We start from the raw sequence: 16,899 nt of genomic DNA on the forward strand, positions 1-16,899 counted from the left end.
ACATATTTAAAAGCAAACTCAAATCTGTGGTCTGCCTGATATTTGGCCTTGTTATTTTGACTATTACTGAATATAATGTTGATTTGATTGCCTTTATAAAAACATGGCAGTGCTGAGTGCTGTCAGCTGACCCCTGCTAGAAACTGAAATATAGTTGCACTGCTTTTGTTTGCAGTTAACATTTATAAATGATATTAGAGGCAATTAACACAGGATTCCCAAGAGTAGACTTACTAAATCATGAGTATCTGCTGTCTGCTAGAAAGAAGCTTGCAAAATAAATGCAAAATAAATCTTGAAGCCAGTGGTCTTCAAGATTAGGGAGATAATTAACTATTTCTGTGTACCTTTGGAGCAAATAAAAAAAGAATTTTCTTTCCACTTTATAAAGAATTGCAGGACAATTTTATACATGTCTACTTGGAGTTCAACGGGACATAATCATAGGTAAATGTCTATCAGCAGTAGCGAATCGTTTTCAGTTCCATGTCCTCATGGGTAACCTTCAGAGGGATATGTGTCAGTAGCTGGTGGAGCAACGGATGAAGCTCATATCTTTGTACAAGAGAATGCAGTCCAGCCATTCAAAAGTCAGAGATGGGATTTGGGTGGTGCTGTGGATTAAACCACTGAGCCTAGGGCTTGCCAATCAGAAGGTCAGCGGTTTGAATCCCTGTGACGGGGTGAGCTCCCGTTGCCTGGTCCCAGCTCCTGCCAACCTAGCAGTTCGAAAGCACCTCTAAGTGCAAGTAGATCAATAGGTACTGCTCCAAGTGGGAAGGTAAATGACATTTCTGTGTGCTGCGCTGGTTCACCAGAAGCAGCTTAGTCATGCTGGCCACATGACCTGGAAGCTGTACGCCGGCTCCCTCGGCCAATAACGCGAGATGAGTGCCGCAACCCCAGAGTCGGTCACGACTGGACCTAATGGTCAGGGGTCCCTTTACCTTTACTTTAGACATGTATAGGATTTTACTATTAAATGTATTCCAGATGAATAGCAATCAAACATGACAAACCCTCTTGTCTTTGAGTGTCTATATATATATATATATATATATATATATATATATATATATATATATATATATATAAAATCATGCATTACTATGGCACATAGTAATGCATAATTCTTCTGAAATATGAACATTTATTCTCCTTTCAGAGAGTGCAAATATATGTTTTTGTTAATGGATTTTTTCTTTTCACACACACACACACACACACAGCATCCGTATTCTATAAGGCCATAATTGCCTATAAATTATTATTTGGGATTGTTTCACACTATCTCTATATACTACTGACAGATATAACTAAGGGCATTTCCAGGGAGGTTCTATTTTGCAAGTAAGATTTAATCCCGCAAACAGACTTTTGGGTGTGAACATCATCATGGGAAAATGCACTGGGATGTGTGAGATAAATGTGCTTGATGTCAAACAAGGGAGTCTGCCAAGGTTGTATGATAGCTCCCTATCTCTTTAATTTGTGTATAAGTGATATGAGAAAACCCCTAATCGAGTCGCCTGTCAATATTTACCCACAAACATATCATAATGAATACCATACCAAGATTGTATAACCTCCTCACAAATTTTGTGCAAACAAGTCAGGATCAATGCTCAATAAAGCATATGTAAAGGTTTAGTTTTGTTTAAAACTAGGATTGGGTGTATGTGTGACTATAATTCAATTAAAATGCACCAACTGCATGAACCTGTTGAAATTGATAAGAAAACATCCGTTGGATACTGGGTTGTCTCTCCATTTTCCCTGACTTTCCTGGCTTTGAAAGTTTTAGTGACTTTTACTCTCACAATAATGTATGCAATGCTTTAAATTTTAATGAGTCTATCCAATTCATCATTTCACTCTGTCAAAATGTGTTAGCAATGAGGGCCGCTGGTCATTGCAAATACATTTCAGATCTGCTTTATGCCCAGAAAGTAATTCTTGACTCAGATAGCCTTGAAACCCAGAAAGGTTTTAGCAAATAAAAATGGAGTGAGAAAAACAATGCACTTATTGGGTGGAATAAATGATTATCTTAAGAGAGACAGATTTGGGGTATATCTGGTGCTGGTTGTTGCCAGTTTTATCCGTTGGCATACAGTCCTGAAGAGTTTACCTCCAATGGAATTTAACAAGGGAAAAGAAATTGCCCATTCCAAGCTCAGGTCACCTGACCACGATTTCATTGTAAAATAAATCCTAGAAGGTCAAGAAGTCTCCTGCATGTTGCCTTTTCCCTCCATGCCCTTCTTTCCATCTTAATTTGTAAAGTACAGATTCTGATCAAGGCAGTACTGGTGAAATAACTGTTCATTAACCATTGGCCCAAGAGGCTACTGAAATGAAAGAGCATTTTGAGACGGAAGGTGCATTAGTTTGGAAAAGTCTGAAGATTTATTTGAGACTGGAGGTTTCAGTTTAACTCCGAGTCTCAGTGGCTCTGATTTATTTGACCTGTAGTTTAACCTACAAACAGATCTTTCAATAGCTGAAAGTAAGTCACACAGGCAGCGGGGGGGGGGGTTCGTCTTGATTGAGGATAACAAGTCCCCTTGTAACTTGCTTTGCTTCAGTTCTGAACAGTGGTTTTCTACTGCAGGACTTCCCAAATCTGTATCAGCTCTGGTCTAGGCCTTTTTCTTCAGGGTAGGAAAAAGTTTCATTCACAGATCTCTAGCAGCATTACCTCACATTATTCACCACTGCGTGTCAAAAAAACACACACTTAGAATTGGATACATTTAGGAGTTGCCAATGTGAAAAGATGGCAGGATCCCCAAGGATGACCTGACTTCAGGTACTACTGTTAGCAAACCAACTCTGTATTACAAAGACATTTGCATCCCTTGCAGATGATCACAATGTCTGGGTTTAGACGGTCAGAGGAGGAATGAGAAGAGTGCAGAGAGAAGAAACATTATGATGCACCTGTAGCAGCAAAACTGGACATCTTCATCTGCCTCAGCTGCAATAAAATATGTCTCTCCCGTATCAGTCTCTACAGCAACAGCAGGTGCTCTAATTCTCCAACAGTTTGACTTTACCCCTGAAGGCGCACTCTTCCATTGTCTTATGAGGCAGACAGATGCTACACCTCACAGAAGCCAATGGACCTGCAAAGGTCTACAACCACAGGGTTTCCTCTGTTGAAATTTGACTTGGAAAGAGGATTATATTATAGCCAAATGATAGGTATGAGCTTGGTTGCAGTGTGTGCCTCAACTGCTAATGGGGAAAGATGCTCAACAGCATGTAATGATATGCCTGCTATTAAAACATCTGCACTGGCTGCCCATATGTTGCAGGGGCAGTTTCAAGATTCTTGTACTGATACACAAAGCTCTGAACAAATTGGGTCCAGAGTACCTTAATGACCACCTGAGTATTTATAGCCCAGCTCAGCTGCTGGGATCACCCAGAGAAGTTAGTCTTATGAGCAAACACAAAGGGGGTGGAATCACCTAGCTAAACCTACAGTTTCCTTGCTCAAGTCAGTACTTAGCAGAATAGCAGCCTCTCCTATTTATCTCAGTTTAGTTTCAGGGGCCACTGCAGCCCTTTCCATTCTGGTTCCTTTTTATTTCACCTTTCTTCTTGCTGTAACAGGGCTCTAACTCTGACTCTGCCTAAGCAATTTTGCTTTCCAGCAGGGCCGGCTCTAGGTATAGTCCTGGTGGCGCGGGGCGCGGGGCTGGCAGGTGGGGTGCTGCGTGGTGAAGCCGTGTGGAAGCCATGCTGCGCGCCGCGAGGGTGGGGGCGGGGGCGCCGGAGCGATCTCTGCGCTTCAGCGCCAGGGTGCCCGACCTGCTCAAGACTGCCCTGCTTTCCATCTTTGCTTATATACATTATTTCCACTCCATGTGCCCTCCCAACATCTTGGTCAGTCAGACGGGCAGTAGAGGCCTGGTTGAGTTTCAGTTCTCTTTATTTCTTTAGATTTTGTTTTCTTCTTAAGATTTAGACACTCCAAATGTTGAATTACAGTTTTGATGGAGGGTGTGTGTGTGTTAATGTATGTAATTGTGCACTGTAACTTGTACATTGCTTGCCTCCTTGGTATCAAGTGTGATGAACGGTGGACTATAAATATGCTAAATAAATAAATAAATAAATAAATAAATAAATAAATATTGTCTAATTAAAAGTAACAATTTTACAAGCTCCAAACATAACACAATATGGCTGAAGCAGTTTTGTGCTTTCACACACACCAGTGTGTTTACCAATAAAAATATTGCCTCTCTCTCTCTGTCTCTTTCTCATATTAAATGTCTCCTGTTGATAAGCTGGAAGGGAGGCAAGAGAGGGAGGGGAAATAAATAAATACATTTTTATTATCCATTTTTTCTAGTGACAAACTAGGTAATTTAATGGCATTGCAAAAAATAATAATAGAATTGTTCCTGTTTTCTTTCACCTCACCGTTATTATACCTGACCTATGTGACAGGTGAATATGAGAGGTGAAGAGCAGTAGTATGCCTTCATTAGAGATATGTCTCCTCTCCTAACCATGTGGTTCCTATACAAATATATGCACTTAAAAATCCATTTGGAACAAATGACAATCTATGAGTGGATGTTGATTTTTCAAGGACACATACTGTATATTTCCAACTTTGCATAATATCAAGAATCTGAACTCTCTGCAGCTTTACAGGACTCTGGAAAGTAGCAAAATTAGTGCAAAATGATATATCACAGAGTTTAAGAAGGTTTGAGGAGGTGAAAAAAATCAGCAGGAGGGCCATAGATTGTGCCTTCCCTTTTAATGTGAACGATTCTTGCTACAGGACGATATAATAATAAATGCCTATTTGTCACAGCTTGAGAAAGTGACTTTGAACAGCCATTTGTTTTAAGAGGTGGACAGAGTTGCAGTCAAATGCAAGACTATAAACTGAATGTAGTGTAAAAATGAAAGCATATTTCTTGATATCTTTCTAAATAGAAGCAGTTTTGATTGGAAAATAATAAAAATTAACAATGACTTGCCACCTTTTGTCTACCGCCTGTGATAAGTATGCCACTCCAGCACTCCATAGCTTATTTTTGAAATTCAGTGCAGGGCGGGGGGGGGGGGTGCTTATCAACAATGCTTGTTATTATACACATGTGGAAACTGTACATGTGTCGGCTTTTCCATATCAACACACATCCTTAAATAGCTGAAGCTCGCAACAGTTTGGACAAAAATCACCATTGCAGGCTCTTTCATATCTTCATCTGGATATCCAGATGAGATGGGGTAAAGATCAGTGTGAATGATCACAGTTGATCTTGACTGTGTATTCAGTTAAATAATGACATGACAATGTGTGAAGATGGCACACGCACACTGGTGACTGGTAGATTTAATAAGAATAAGAATAAGAATAATTTTTATTTATACCCCGCCCTTCCCAGTCAAGACTGGGCTCAGGGTGGCTAACAACAAATAATATCAACACAAGTATAAAAGAAACAATTCAGTTAAAATGCAGATTAATACAATGTTAAAATTCAATTTTAAAATTAAAAATCTACGAATAAGATAAAACCATTATGAAATAAAACCTTAGGGGAGGGTAACCGTGGGGTCAGACTGCGTCAGTCCAAAGGCCAAATGGAACAGCTCTGTCTTGCAGGCCCCACAAAAAGATGACAAATCCCGCAGGGCCCTAGTCTCCTGGGACAGAGCGTTCCACCAGGTTGGGGCCAGTACTGAGAAGGCCGTGGTCCTGGTCAAGGCCAGCCTAACCACCTTGTGACTCGGGATCTCCAATATGCTATTATTTGTGGACCTTAATGTCCTCTGTGGGTCATACAGAGGCGGTCCTGTAGGTACGAGGGTCCTAAGCCGCATAAGGCTTTAAAGGTCAAAACCAGCACCTTAAACCTGATCCTGTACTCCACCAGGAGCCAGTGCAGTTGGTAAAGCACTGGATGAATGTGATCCCACGGCCGGGACCCCGTAAGGAGCCTCGCCGCAGCATTCTGCACCCGCTGGAGTTTCTGGTTCAGTTTCAAGGGCAGCCCCGCATAGAGCGAGTTACAATAATCAAGCCTAGAGGTGACCATTGCATGGATCACTGTGGCCAGATCAGGTTGAGAGAGGTAGGGGACCAAAGAGTGAACCCATTTATTGGAATACAAACAGAGATGTCAGGCATGGTGCCATCACATGCAAGGAAGATATAAAATGCTTCAGGGTCCATGGTCTCCATGAGGGAATCAAAGCAAGCTTTAAATGTGGACCAAGCAGAGCTACTCACAATTGGTTGAGGTTTCACATTCTTCATCCACTGTTCCCAGGCAGTATAGCCACTGCTATCCAGTTGGTACATCCCAATAGCCCCCTTTCCAAGGCTTCAATATTGGGGAGAAGAAGGTTCAGGGGCTCTGATGCTGCCCCAGTTGCCAGGTCCTCCCAGATCCTAGTCTAGTATGGCCAGGAAAACTGCCTCCTTGCAAACAGATCTGCAGTTGAGCCAGGAAAATATGGTGGAGAAGTCACTTTCTACCCTCCTTCATGATTGCTTCAGCAGGTGTCAGAGCCCTTTCTCAGGCTTAGCTGGTAACAGCTACTCCTTGCTCCACCATTCTTTTGCCTGTGCTGGCTGAGTAGCTGCAGTCTTGGCTCCTTGAGATGTGAACTGGAGCCACCCTGGCAAAGTCACAGCAAAGGCTCTTCTGCCTGAGGCAATCACCAGCAAATCTTCACAGTGGGCACCTTTATTTCTGTATTTTAATGTTTTGTTGGAAGCTGCCCAGAGTGGCTGGGGGAACCAGATGGGCGGGGTATAAATAATAAATTATTATTATTATTATTATTATTATTATTATTATTATTATTATTTATTCATTCACAGGTGTTCAACCCCTAAATGTGCCCAGTCTCTATCACTCATATGAATGCCATATTGCCAGTGTACATATCACCTTGGTCCTATGAATGCTTGGAAAGGAAGTATAAATGATGTAAGGAATATTTGTACTGCCATGCATTTATAATCTTCTCATTGATGCTACAATATATAATTCCACTCTACTGGAACATAGAATTTCAGCTTTATTGAAATTTCTACTTAGCTTTGAAGAGAAGATCCAATCCAGATCTCAGATATTATAGGAACATTGTTGAGTTACCCACCAGAACCCCAAGAACACTTTTGAAACAGTCATTGTCATTATATTAGTGTATATGTGAAGTTAGGAATCCCATCTAATGCATCTGGTTACATTGAACTGTATTTGACATTTTACTGCCTATTTGCCCAGTTTATTGATATACATTTGCAGCTCTCCACAACATCTTTCATAACAGGGAACTGATAGCCATGAGAATTTAAAGTGGCTTGAATACCAGAGGCTGTCAAACTTCTCTCCATGATTTCTGTCCCTGTATCAGACATCCAACATTTGAGTAAGGCCTTTAGGCTAACACTAATCACACATTATCTGAAAAGTCTGCAGAGTGTATGCAGCATCACTGAGGGGACTGGGGTTTCCCCATGGATTCTCACTTCCCCCCTTTGCACACGGAAGAGAACTACTGTTGAGGCTACTTTAACAGGGCTGTTTTAAGCATATGTGGCACTGGGGTGCAAAGATCCACCCAGTGCCCTGCCCTGGTTGCCCAGTCCCAGGCGTGCAGGAGGGCGGAGCCAGCTGGCTGCCTCAGCGTCTCACTGGCTCGGTCGCCCCCGAACTTCTGGCACAGAGCCGCCTGCAGCAGAAGAGCCCGTCACAGCTCTCCGACCGACGGGCAGGCTCTTCCCCAGACTCAACTCCTGGGCCCTAGACCCTAGTGCCTATGGGTAAGACAGCCCTGTACTTTAACTATCTTAAAGGAATTTCCCTAATCTCAAAAAAATCTGCTGCAGCAGTCCATCCCGTATGTAAATAAGTTTCTTTCTTCTACCTCATTTGATTTTATTAAAGTCTTCGTTTCAGTAGAGAAGGGAAATTAAGGTCAGTAAAATAGCCTGAGCTTCCTCAACAAAGTTTTAATTGGATTCTTAGCTATGGAAAAACACAAAAGCAATTTTTTTAAAAATAATAATAATATATAATCTGATTGATTCAGCTGTTTCTACCTCTGTTAGAGCCAGGAGGAAAATTAGGAAAAAGCAATAGTTTCTATATATTTCTTTACACTAAGACAAAGAGAATGATGGATTTGACTTAGAACTGAAAATAGCAAAAAAGAGCAGAACAGAAAATCTAAGGGTCAGATGGTATGAAGATGGAATAAAAGGGAGAGAAGATGCAGCAATATTTCTCAAGTGCTGCTTATAACAGGATTGAAATGGCAATCCCCATATCATAAATTAGATGAGGGCTGACAGTCAGTAAAGGGATCCTTAGTCCACTGATTGGTTTTCAGCCTACCGGGTGAGATCAAGTGTATAAACTTTACACTTTAAATGTATGAGTTCTAATTGATCAGTTTAAGCCACTGTATCTCATATGAATAAGCACTCCAGAAGTGGGGAGGTACCACTGAAATGGCAAATTTTCATATCACCTCATCCCAGAGGAGACACACAGAGATGGAGCTCCAATGCTGAATGCAGGGCCTGGGCTGGCTCATAAAGGGCGAGGGGATCCTTGTGTATTGGGGTCCTGAGCCACATAAGGCTTTATGGGTCAAAACTAAGCATGCCAGGATTGGTTTTATATGCTCAGACCATCTTGCCCCAGTTAGATCATGGCGACTGAGTTCTGCACCAGCTGCAGTTTCCTAACTGCCTTTGAAGGCATCCATCTATATAAAATGTTGCACTTATCTTGCCTGGAGGCTACCAAAGCATACATAACAGAGGTTAAATTGTCCCTAGCCAGATAGGGATACAGGTGGACCACAAGTCAAAGCTAATGGAAGGCACCCCACATTGCCAAGGCCACTTTATCCTCAAACAATATAAATGGATCCAGAAGATCCAGAACAGTCTAGCAATATACAATCTAGAGCCAGTGTGGTGTAGTGGTTAAGAGTGGTAGACTTGTAATCTGGTGAACCGGGTTCGTGTCTCCACTCCTCCACATGCAGCTGCTGGGTGACCTTGGGCTAGTCACACTTCTCTGAAGTCTCTCAGTCCCACTCACCTCACAGAGTGTTTGTTGTGGAGGAGGAAGGGAAAGGAGAATGTTAGCCGCTTTGAGACTCATTAGGGTAGTGTTAAAGTGGGATATCAAATCCAAACTCTTATTGTTGTTTTAAAGTACCATCTCAGAAGAAGACATTAAAATCAATAAACTCTGGAAGCTCTTTAACCATTGTAGAAAACCATTGTAACAGTCCCCCCCCCTAAAATTATACACATAATTGTCCATATCAAGTGTTAACCACTGGCTTGGTCTCACAGTTGCATTAGTTTTTATACTGGAATATTAACTTTATCCCCAAAAGACAGGCAACAATCAACAATTCAATGGAAAATTGTCCATGCACATTTCTTTCCCTTTGAGTTATTTCACAACATTTCAAGCTTAATAAGGTTTTGACATTGAATAAGTAAATGGATTATAACAGTACATTAGGATTTTCTCCTAAAACCCTAAGGATACTGGGCAATTATGAACTTCCAATAATCAGAAAAAGAATATATCATGGGACTCCACTGAACTTCCCCATCTGCACAAAGAAGATACAATTGTTGAAGCATTTAGTCACTAAATGGAAAATCCAGAGAAGATAAAAATGATATGGTGCTTCATCAATTACTTTTAATGAGGAAAAATGTTTTATGAACATATTTGCAGTAATGGAAATGGCATTGATTCATTAACAATGGTTGGCAGTGGAGAAAATTATAAGTGCTACTTTTAGGTCTTTTAAATATGCAAGATTAGGAGTTTATAAGATTCCACAGCACAGATAGAGAGAAAACACACTGGCAAGCAACTTTGGTTACTGTGATATGAGCAAATAAATTTAGGGAAAGGGATAGTAAATTAACTCTTGTGAACAGGAAAACAAAATTGAAGTTGATGTTCTCATTCCTTGTGGTAAGTGGGTATGTTCTCTTCCATAACAATACTGTATATGTATTCAGTTGCAAGACTCAAATCTGCCCTTAATCTAGCCCATTATAGATTGGGTATTTTATTTGCTACACAGAAGCTGATGAAGGTACAGCTTGAATATCTTTTCCTATTTCTGATCTTCCGACTCAGCCCACTTTATTTGATGTTCTTCCACTTAATTGTCTGAATTGGCAGTATCAGTTTAGACTCCAATTCTAAACCAACTTTTTTGAGTTCTGGTGAGTTCCCACTGGGGAACAAAAGCCCTGGTTACCATAACCTTGAATTTCTATGACACTTTGATCTCTTAAGTGCTTTGCTTCAATGCATGATCCAGCTATCACTCAGTATTTCCTGTGAAAAATTGTCCTAATGTCCAAAGCTTTCTGTTACTGTTCAAAGCAGTTCACGTAGGACCTGATGAAGCAAAACCATTCACTATGCATGGGTGAGAGGAGATGTTGAGAAAAAAAGACAAGGAAAAAGAGACCGAGTTGGTATTCTCATTGTAGTTTGAGGTAAGGGTTCAATGAATGCTAGTCATGTAATCTGATTACCCTTTCCCCTAAATCACACACACATAGGGAGAGAGAGAGACCAAAAGGTTGAAAACATCAGGATAGCCATGCAGGATCAAACCTAAATTCTACCTACTGTGACATTCCTCACCAACTCTGGCCAACTAGATATTTCTTTAAAACTTCAAAAGTGTGGGGGGGGGCAGGAATGGTGAGTAAGTGGTGGTACGATCTGCCCATTGAGACAGCACAATATCTTGCATTGGCTCTGCCTGATTCACATGTAAGCACCAGTCAGACGTTTGTGAACTGCAACTCCCATCAGCTCCAGCCACTATGGCCAATAGTCAGAGTTTATGGGAAATGTAGTTCAACAACATGTGGAGGGTCACTTGTTAGCCACATTTGGTCTAAACCAGTGTTTCTCAAACTTGGGTCCCCAGCTGTTGCTAGACTACAATTCCCATCATACCTAGCTAGCAAGACCAGTAGTCAAGAGTGATGGGAGATGTAGGTCCAACAACAGCTGGGGACCCAAGGTTGAGAAACACTGGTCTAAACCTTCCTCATTTACCATTTAGTCATGTCTCAGAGGTTTTCTCCAACTGTTGTAAGCAAAAGCTGCAAAGAGCTTATTAAACATATATGCAAATGAAAGGTTTTTTAGCCATTTTTTTCTAAAGCAAGAATCCCCCCCCCCAGGCTCAGAAAATCCTTCTTTGCAGCTATGAAGCATTTCATTCTTTCCATCAGTACTTTGCTTGTTTGAATCCCAGTGCCCTGAGAAAGCTTAACTGTAATCCTGAAATAGTTACCATAAGGAAAGAATCCTTTTTTAGGAGCAGTCGGACAAAAATGGACTCCTATTTTTCTCTCTCATTGAATGTATATTCAAGCTTATTAATTTTCTTGGGAAGAACAGAGAAACAGTCCACACATTTGCAAGGAATGTGCCAGTCGGCACAAACCTAAGTGAGCTTAAATATTATCACACGAACACAGAAGGTGGTCTGGAGAGGTACCTTACCTGCATTATATTGTGATTTATAGTGCTATGATCTCTAAGCCTTTTGAGCAGCATCCTGTAATAACTGATAAGGAAGAAATATTGAGGCTCAAGCAGCCACTCAGGACAGCACTCTCAGCCAGTTTTGAAGGCATTGCCATCTCAGTGACTTGGAAGTTAACTGTACACGCATAGGAACTCTACAGAGGGGTGAATTCGGGAAGTCATCTCCCCCCTGCAAAATGTGATTATTATTATATCAATCACTAACCCTACTAAAAGCTGTGATGGTTATATGAATCCTCTAGATCCATAAGACCCTACCAGATTGGACCAATGGGCTATCTCAAAGTGTCCACAAAGTGACCAACCATATGCTTCTGGGAAGACCACAAGCAAGACCTGAGCAATACAGCATGGTACTTCTGAATACAAGTTCATTCCCTGGTTGTGGGCTTCTGAGTAGTATCTGGTAGATTACTGTGGGAATGGATGCTGGCCTAGATGGTCTTTTGCTCTGATCCAGTATGGCTGGATTTTCTTATTCTATGGTTGTTTACTTGGAAATTGGTCCAATTGATTTCGGTTGGGTTTAATCCCAACTTTCGGGGAAAATTCATTCTAATACAGAAATTCCTTCTCTACACTTTCTGAAATACACAAACCAAAACACAGCCAACCATCAAATTTCTTTGAAGTTTGCCATGCAGTTTTCTAACCCAAAATTCTGTACAAAAAAAATGCACATTAGGAGAAAATGTGGGCGAAAATGCATATATTGTACAAAATAGTACACAACATTGCATTATATTAAGAGAAATTGCTTGTGAATATGTGCATAGTAGTCAATACTGCATGATTACTGCAAAGAGAAAGGAAGTTTCACTGCACAGCCAAAGTGCTTGTGTGAGCAGAACTGTTTAGCTAGATATTGCAATATATTTTTTGCCACTTTTGCAGGGGCCACTTTATATATTTGATAGCAGTAGTTAGAGAGGAACTATGAATGACTTACATGTTTTGCGTCTTCTGTGAAGTGGGATAAGTACTTGTTCCCAGTATCCACCTGTCCTTTTCGTGAAATCAGGGGAAATTAAATCAGGACGTTTTGGTGACAGTTCTCACCGGCATGGAGTACCAACATTACTTTTCTTTTGCTGCCCATGGTAGCCATTTTGTGATGGCATCCATGGCACTTTTATCAATATAGACCCCTGCCTTCAAACATTCTGATATCATTTAATTCCCATGACATAGATACCAAAACTGGAGGTAAGATCGGGCCTTTTTTCCCAGCCAGAACTCATGTATCATGTAGCTCTGCCATACATATGCTGGCAGACAGTGCCTGAGTGCTCAAATACAATGGGCTCAGGCCTGGGACCAATAGGTTTAACAGTGAGGTGTTGGCTTAGTAGGAGCAAGACAGTACATTTTGTTCGTATACCACAGTTTACTGTACTGTTATTTCTATGCAGTTATACATATCAAGCAAGAATTTACCTGTTAGTTTTAAAGAGAATTTTAATCACAGAGGTTTCCCACTCTTAAAGGTAAAGGTAAAGGGACCCCTGACCATTAGGTCCAGTCGTGGACGACTCTGGGGTTGCGGCGCTCATCTCGCGTTATTGGCCGAGGGAGCCGGCGTACAGCTTCCAGGTCATGTGGCCAGCATGACAAAGCTGCTTCTGGCGAAACAGAGCAGCGCACAGAAACGCCGTTTCCCTTCCCGCTGTAGTGGTACCTATTTATCTACTTGCACTTTGACGTGCTTTTGAACTGCTAGGTTGGCAGGAGCTGGGACCGAGCAACGGGAGCTCACCCCGTCGTGGGGATTCGAACTGCTGACCTTCTGATCGGCAAGCCCTAGGCTCTGTGGTTTAACCCACAGCACCACCCGCGTCCCTAGAGCACCAAATATCATACTTAAAAAAATGCTTGTAACTGTGAATCCTTAAAGATAGTTATTTTTCTTCTGCATTAGGCAAGCAGGGGAATAGTAGGGGCAGTTAATTCTCCTTCCAGAAAATAACTCAAGTTCATGAATCAATGACTTGTGAACTATAGCCAAACCACCCAAAGGCTATAACAGTCTATCAGTTTAAAGCAGTTATGATGGCAGTAAATGTTCTTTTTCCTCATTGCAGAAGGAGGGGGAAGAGAGATTTAGTAAAGTAATAAGCTCTGCATACCCTCCTATGGTGGGGGTGGGGAGCAGAGCTCATGAGCCAAGGAACAAAATCCCCAAAGGCAATGGCACCTCATCAGTGTAACAATACTAGGATAATAGCAAATATCCCTTTCCCCTTGTGAGTATGTATCAAAAATGAGTAAGTAATAAGCTGGGCAAGCAGACTTAAAATATACTCCCACTGTGTGTCTCTGAAATACATGAAGCTGTGTAATAGAGAATAGACAGGCACTCTAGAGGAAAGTGGAGTTGTCACCAATCTCGCCATTTCTAATTGATATAGTTTAGAAACAATGGCTTTCCAGATAGACTTTAGCAGTTGGGTATTCTGCCATGCTTGTCACTTATGAAACATGTTTTTCCCCAGGCTGCAATACTGATGGAGAGCTGCAAATAGAAGCAGTACCAACTAGACATGGGTTAAGGGGCTGATATCAAAGGACACAAGTTATTTTTCTAATTATGGCAATTATCAAATAAAGGAAAACCACTCTAGATCAGACTAAGGATCCATATAGTCAAGTATTCTTGTCACAGCAGTGTCCAACCAGATTTATCCAGGAGCCTCACAATGAGCGTATGAAGGCACCAGTCTGCTTCTATTATCTGATGTTCCAGGCATAGGAAAACTCGGCCCTCCAGATGTTTTAGGACTACAACTCCCATCATCCCTAGCTAACAGGACCAGTGGTCAGGGATGATGGGAGTTGTAGTCCCAAAACATCTGGAGGGCCAAGTTTGCCTATGCCTGTGATGTTTATTATCCAATATGCCCCACAGAAGTAGAAAGTAAATCTTATTGATGATATTAGGTTTCAAATAAGCATGTTTGGGATTGTGTGTGTTTAGGAGAAGAGTGTGTTTACGAGCTCATGGGCAGCACATTTGTTAACAGAAATGGGAAGAGGTATCTTAGCATGTCTAAAGTTATTCGGATCATGGCCTATATGTAAAAAGTGAACATATATCAACTTGAGTGACAGCTGAAAATCATGCATGGAAAAAGGAGGAAATCAACACTGTTGTCACAAGCTCTGCTGTTTATCCCATCTTATTATAGATGTAGCTGTTAAACAGGCAGGGCTAAAGACATAAGCAATATGATCGAGAAAAATATGTGTTGTTTCTATCTGATAAGTTATTCTCTCTTTTTTCTTTTTTCTTTTTAAAGACCCAGCGACATCAAAGAATAGAATATTGGAGGAAGTCTGGATGATTAACATGAACCCAGTGACAAACAGAGCATGACATCAATTACCAACACCTGTGTGCTTCAAAAAGACAGTTTTTCATCCAACACCAACGAGTGTTAACGCCAGCATGTGGAGTCAGCACGAGGGCACTCAATTCAATAACAATTATGTCTCTAGGAGTGTAATACAAAAGCGGACAGCAACAGAAAGAGGAATGTCAGGAAAAAAAAAAGAGTGAAATAAAAGTTGCCATTGTACTCAGTCATTTACAAGAGCTGGTTGCATGAAAACATGTGGCCACCATTTTCTAGAGTTAGTTCTTCTTTGGCGATCACTTGTAGCCGAGTAAGATTGTCTTCCATAAACACGGTTTTAACAATGAGTCCGTAAGTGACTGTGGAGGCCAATTCTGGATCCACATGTCCTTCCACTGTGGGGACATTGGTTTCCAGGTGGGAGTTGATCATGGTGTGGATTTGCCAAGCGTGCCTTCCTCTTAGCACATTTCTCTCTTGCGTCCTGAGTTCAAGTGTCTTCAAAGCCCATGACACCTTTGGTAAAGGTTGTTCTCCAATTGGAGCGCTCACAGGCCAGTGTTTCCCAATTGTTGGTGTTTATACTACATTTTTTTAGATTTGCCTTGAGGCAATTTTAAACTTCTTTTGTTGACCACCAGAATTACGCTTTCCATTTTTAAGTTTGGAAAAGAGTAGTTGCTTTGGAAGTCGATAATCAGGCATCCACACAACATGACCAGTCCAACGGAGTTAATGTTGAAGAATCATTGCTTCAACACTGGTGTATTTTGCTTCTTCCAGTACACTGGTATTTGTTCGCCTGTCTTCCCAAGTGATGTGTAAAAATTTTCGGAGATACTGTTGATGGAATCTTTCAAGGAGTTGGAGATGGTGTTTATACAGTAAGTGGTCCATGTTTCACAAGCATACAGTAAGGTTGGTAGTACAATAGCTTTGTAAACAAGCATTTTCATTTTCCTGTGAATGTCCTGGTCCTCAAACACTCTGCACTTCAATCGGGAGAAAGCCGTACTCGCAGAGCTCAGGAGGTGCTGGATATCAGCATCAATGTCTGCCCTTGTGGAAAGATAACTGCCCAGGTAGGATGTGTTCGATATTTTCCAACATTACACCATTGAGTTGGATTTGTGGCACTGCAGAGGGGTTATTTTGTACTTGTTGTTACAGCACTTTGGTTTTTTTTGATGTTGAGCAATAGGCCAAGCTTTTCATAAGCTTCTGCAAAGATATTTAGGATGGTTCGGAGGTCATCCTCTGAGCGTGCACACACTACATTGTCATCAGCATACGGAAGCTCTATGATGGAAGTTACGGTAACCTTACTCTTTGCTTTCAGCCTGCTCAGATTGAAGAGCTATCCACAGCAATATCAAAAAGGCAGTTTTTTTGTAATAGAGAAGGGAGGTACTGCAGCAACCACAACAGCCACTCTAATGAAGAACCAGGCAATTCTGTCATCAGCCACATTCCTGATGACACTGCCATATTAGACATACACAGACCACCAATCCACCAATGTCAATTGCTACCACACCAAGAATATATGACATAGCTTAGTCTACACACAATTTACAAACAGGTTATCAATAGAAGTTTAGGCACAACCTCTTTTAGTATACCTTGCCAAAAGATTTGGGAACTTGATTCAGCATTTGGGATGAATTCTTATATTCTCTGTCCTCCATGGGCCAAATTTGACAGGTGAGTGGGACTGTCCATTTATTTTTGCATGTGAGGTTTGAAATCAAACTGCATGGGCAAAGGCATGGCCGGTAAGAGGCCAACAATCAGCCCATCCACCGCATTCAGCACAGCCATAAAGGGTGGCACCATGTCCAATGATGGCTACTGTTGTGTCACACCAAGCCAACTAGGGTGAATGGCATTTAGCACAGCATGGTTGTATATCAATTAAAAAACCACTATTC

The sequence above is a fragment of the Zootoca vivipara genome, chromosome 4 (assembly GCF_965207765.1).
Source record: "Zootoca vivipara chromosome 4, rZooViv2.hap1.1, whole genome shotgun sequence".
NCBI lineage: Eukaryota > Metazoa > Chordata > Lepidosauria > Squamata > Lacertidae > Zootoca > Zootoca vivipara.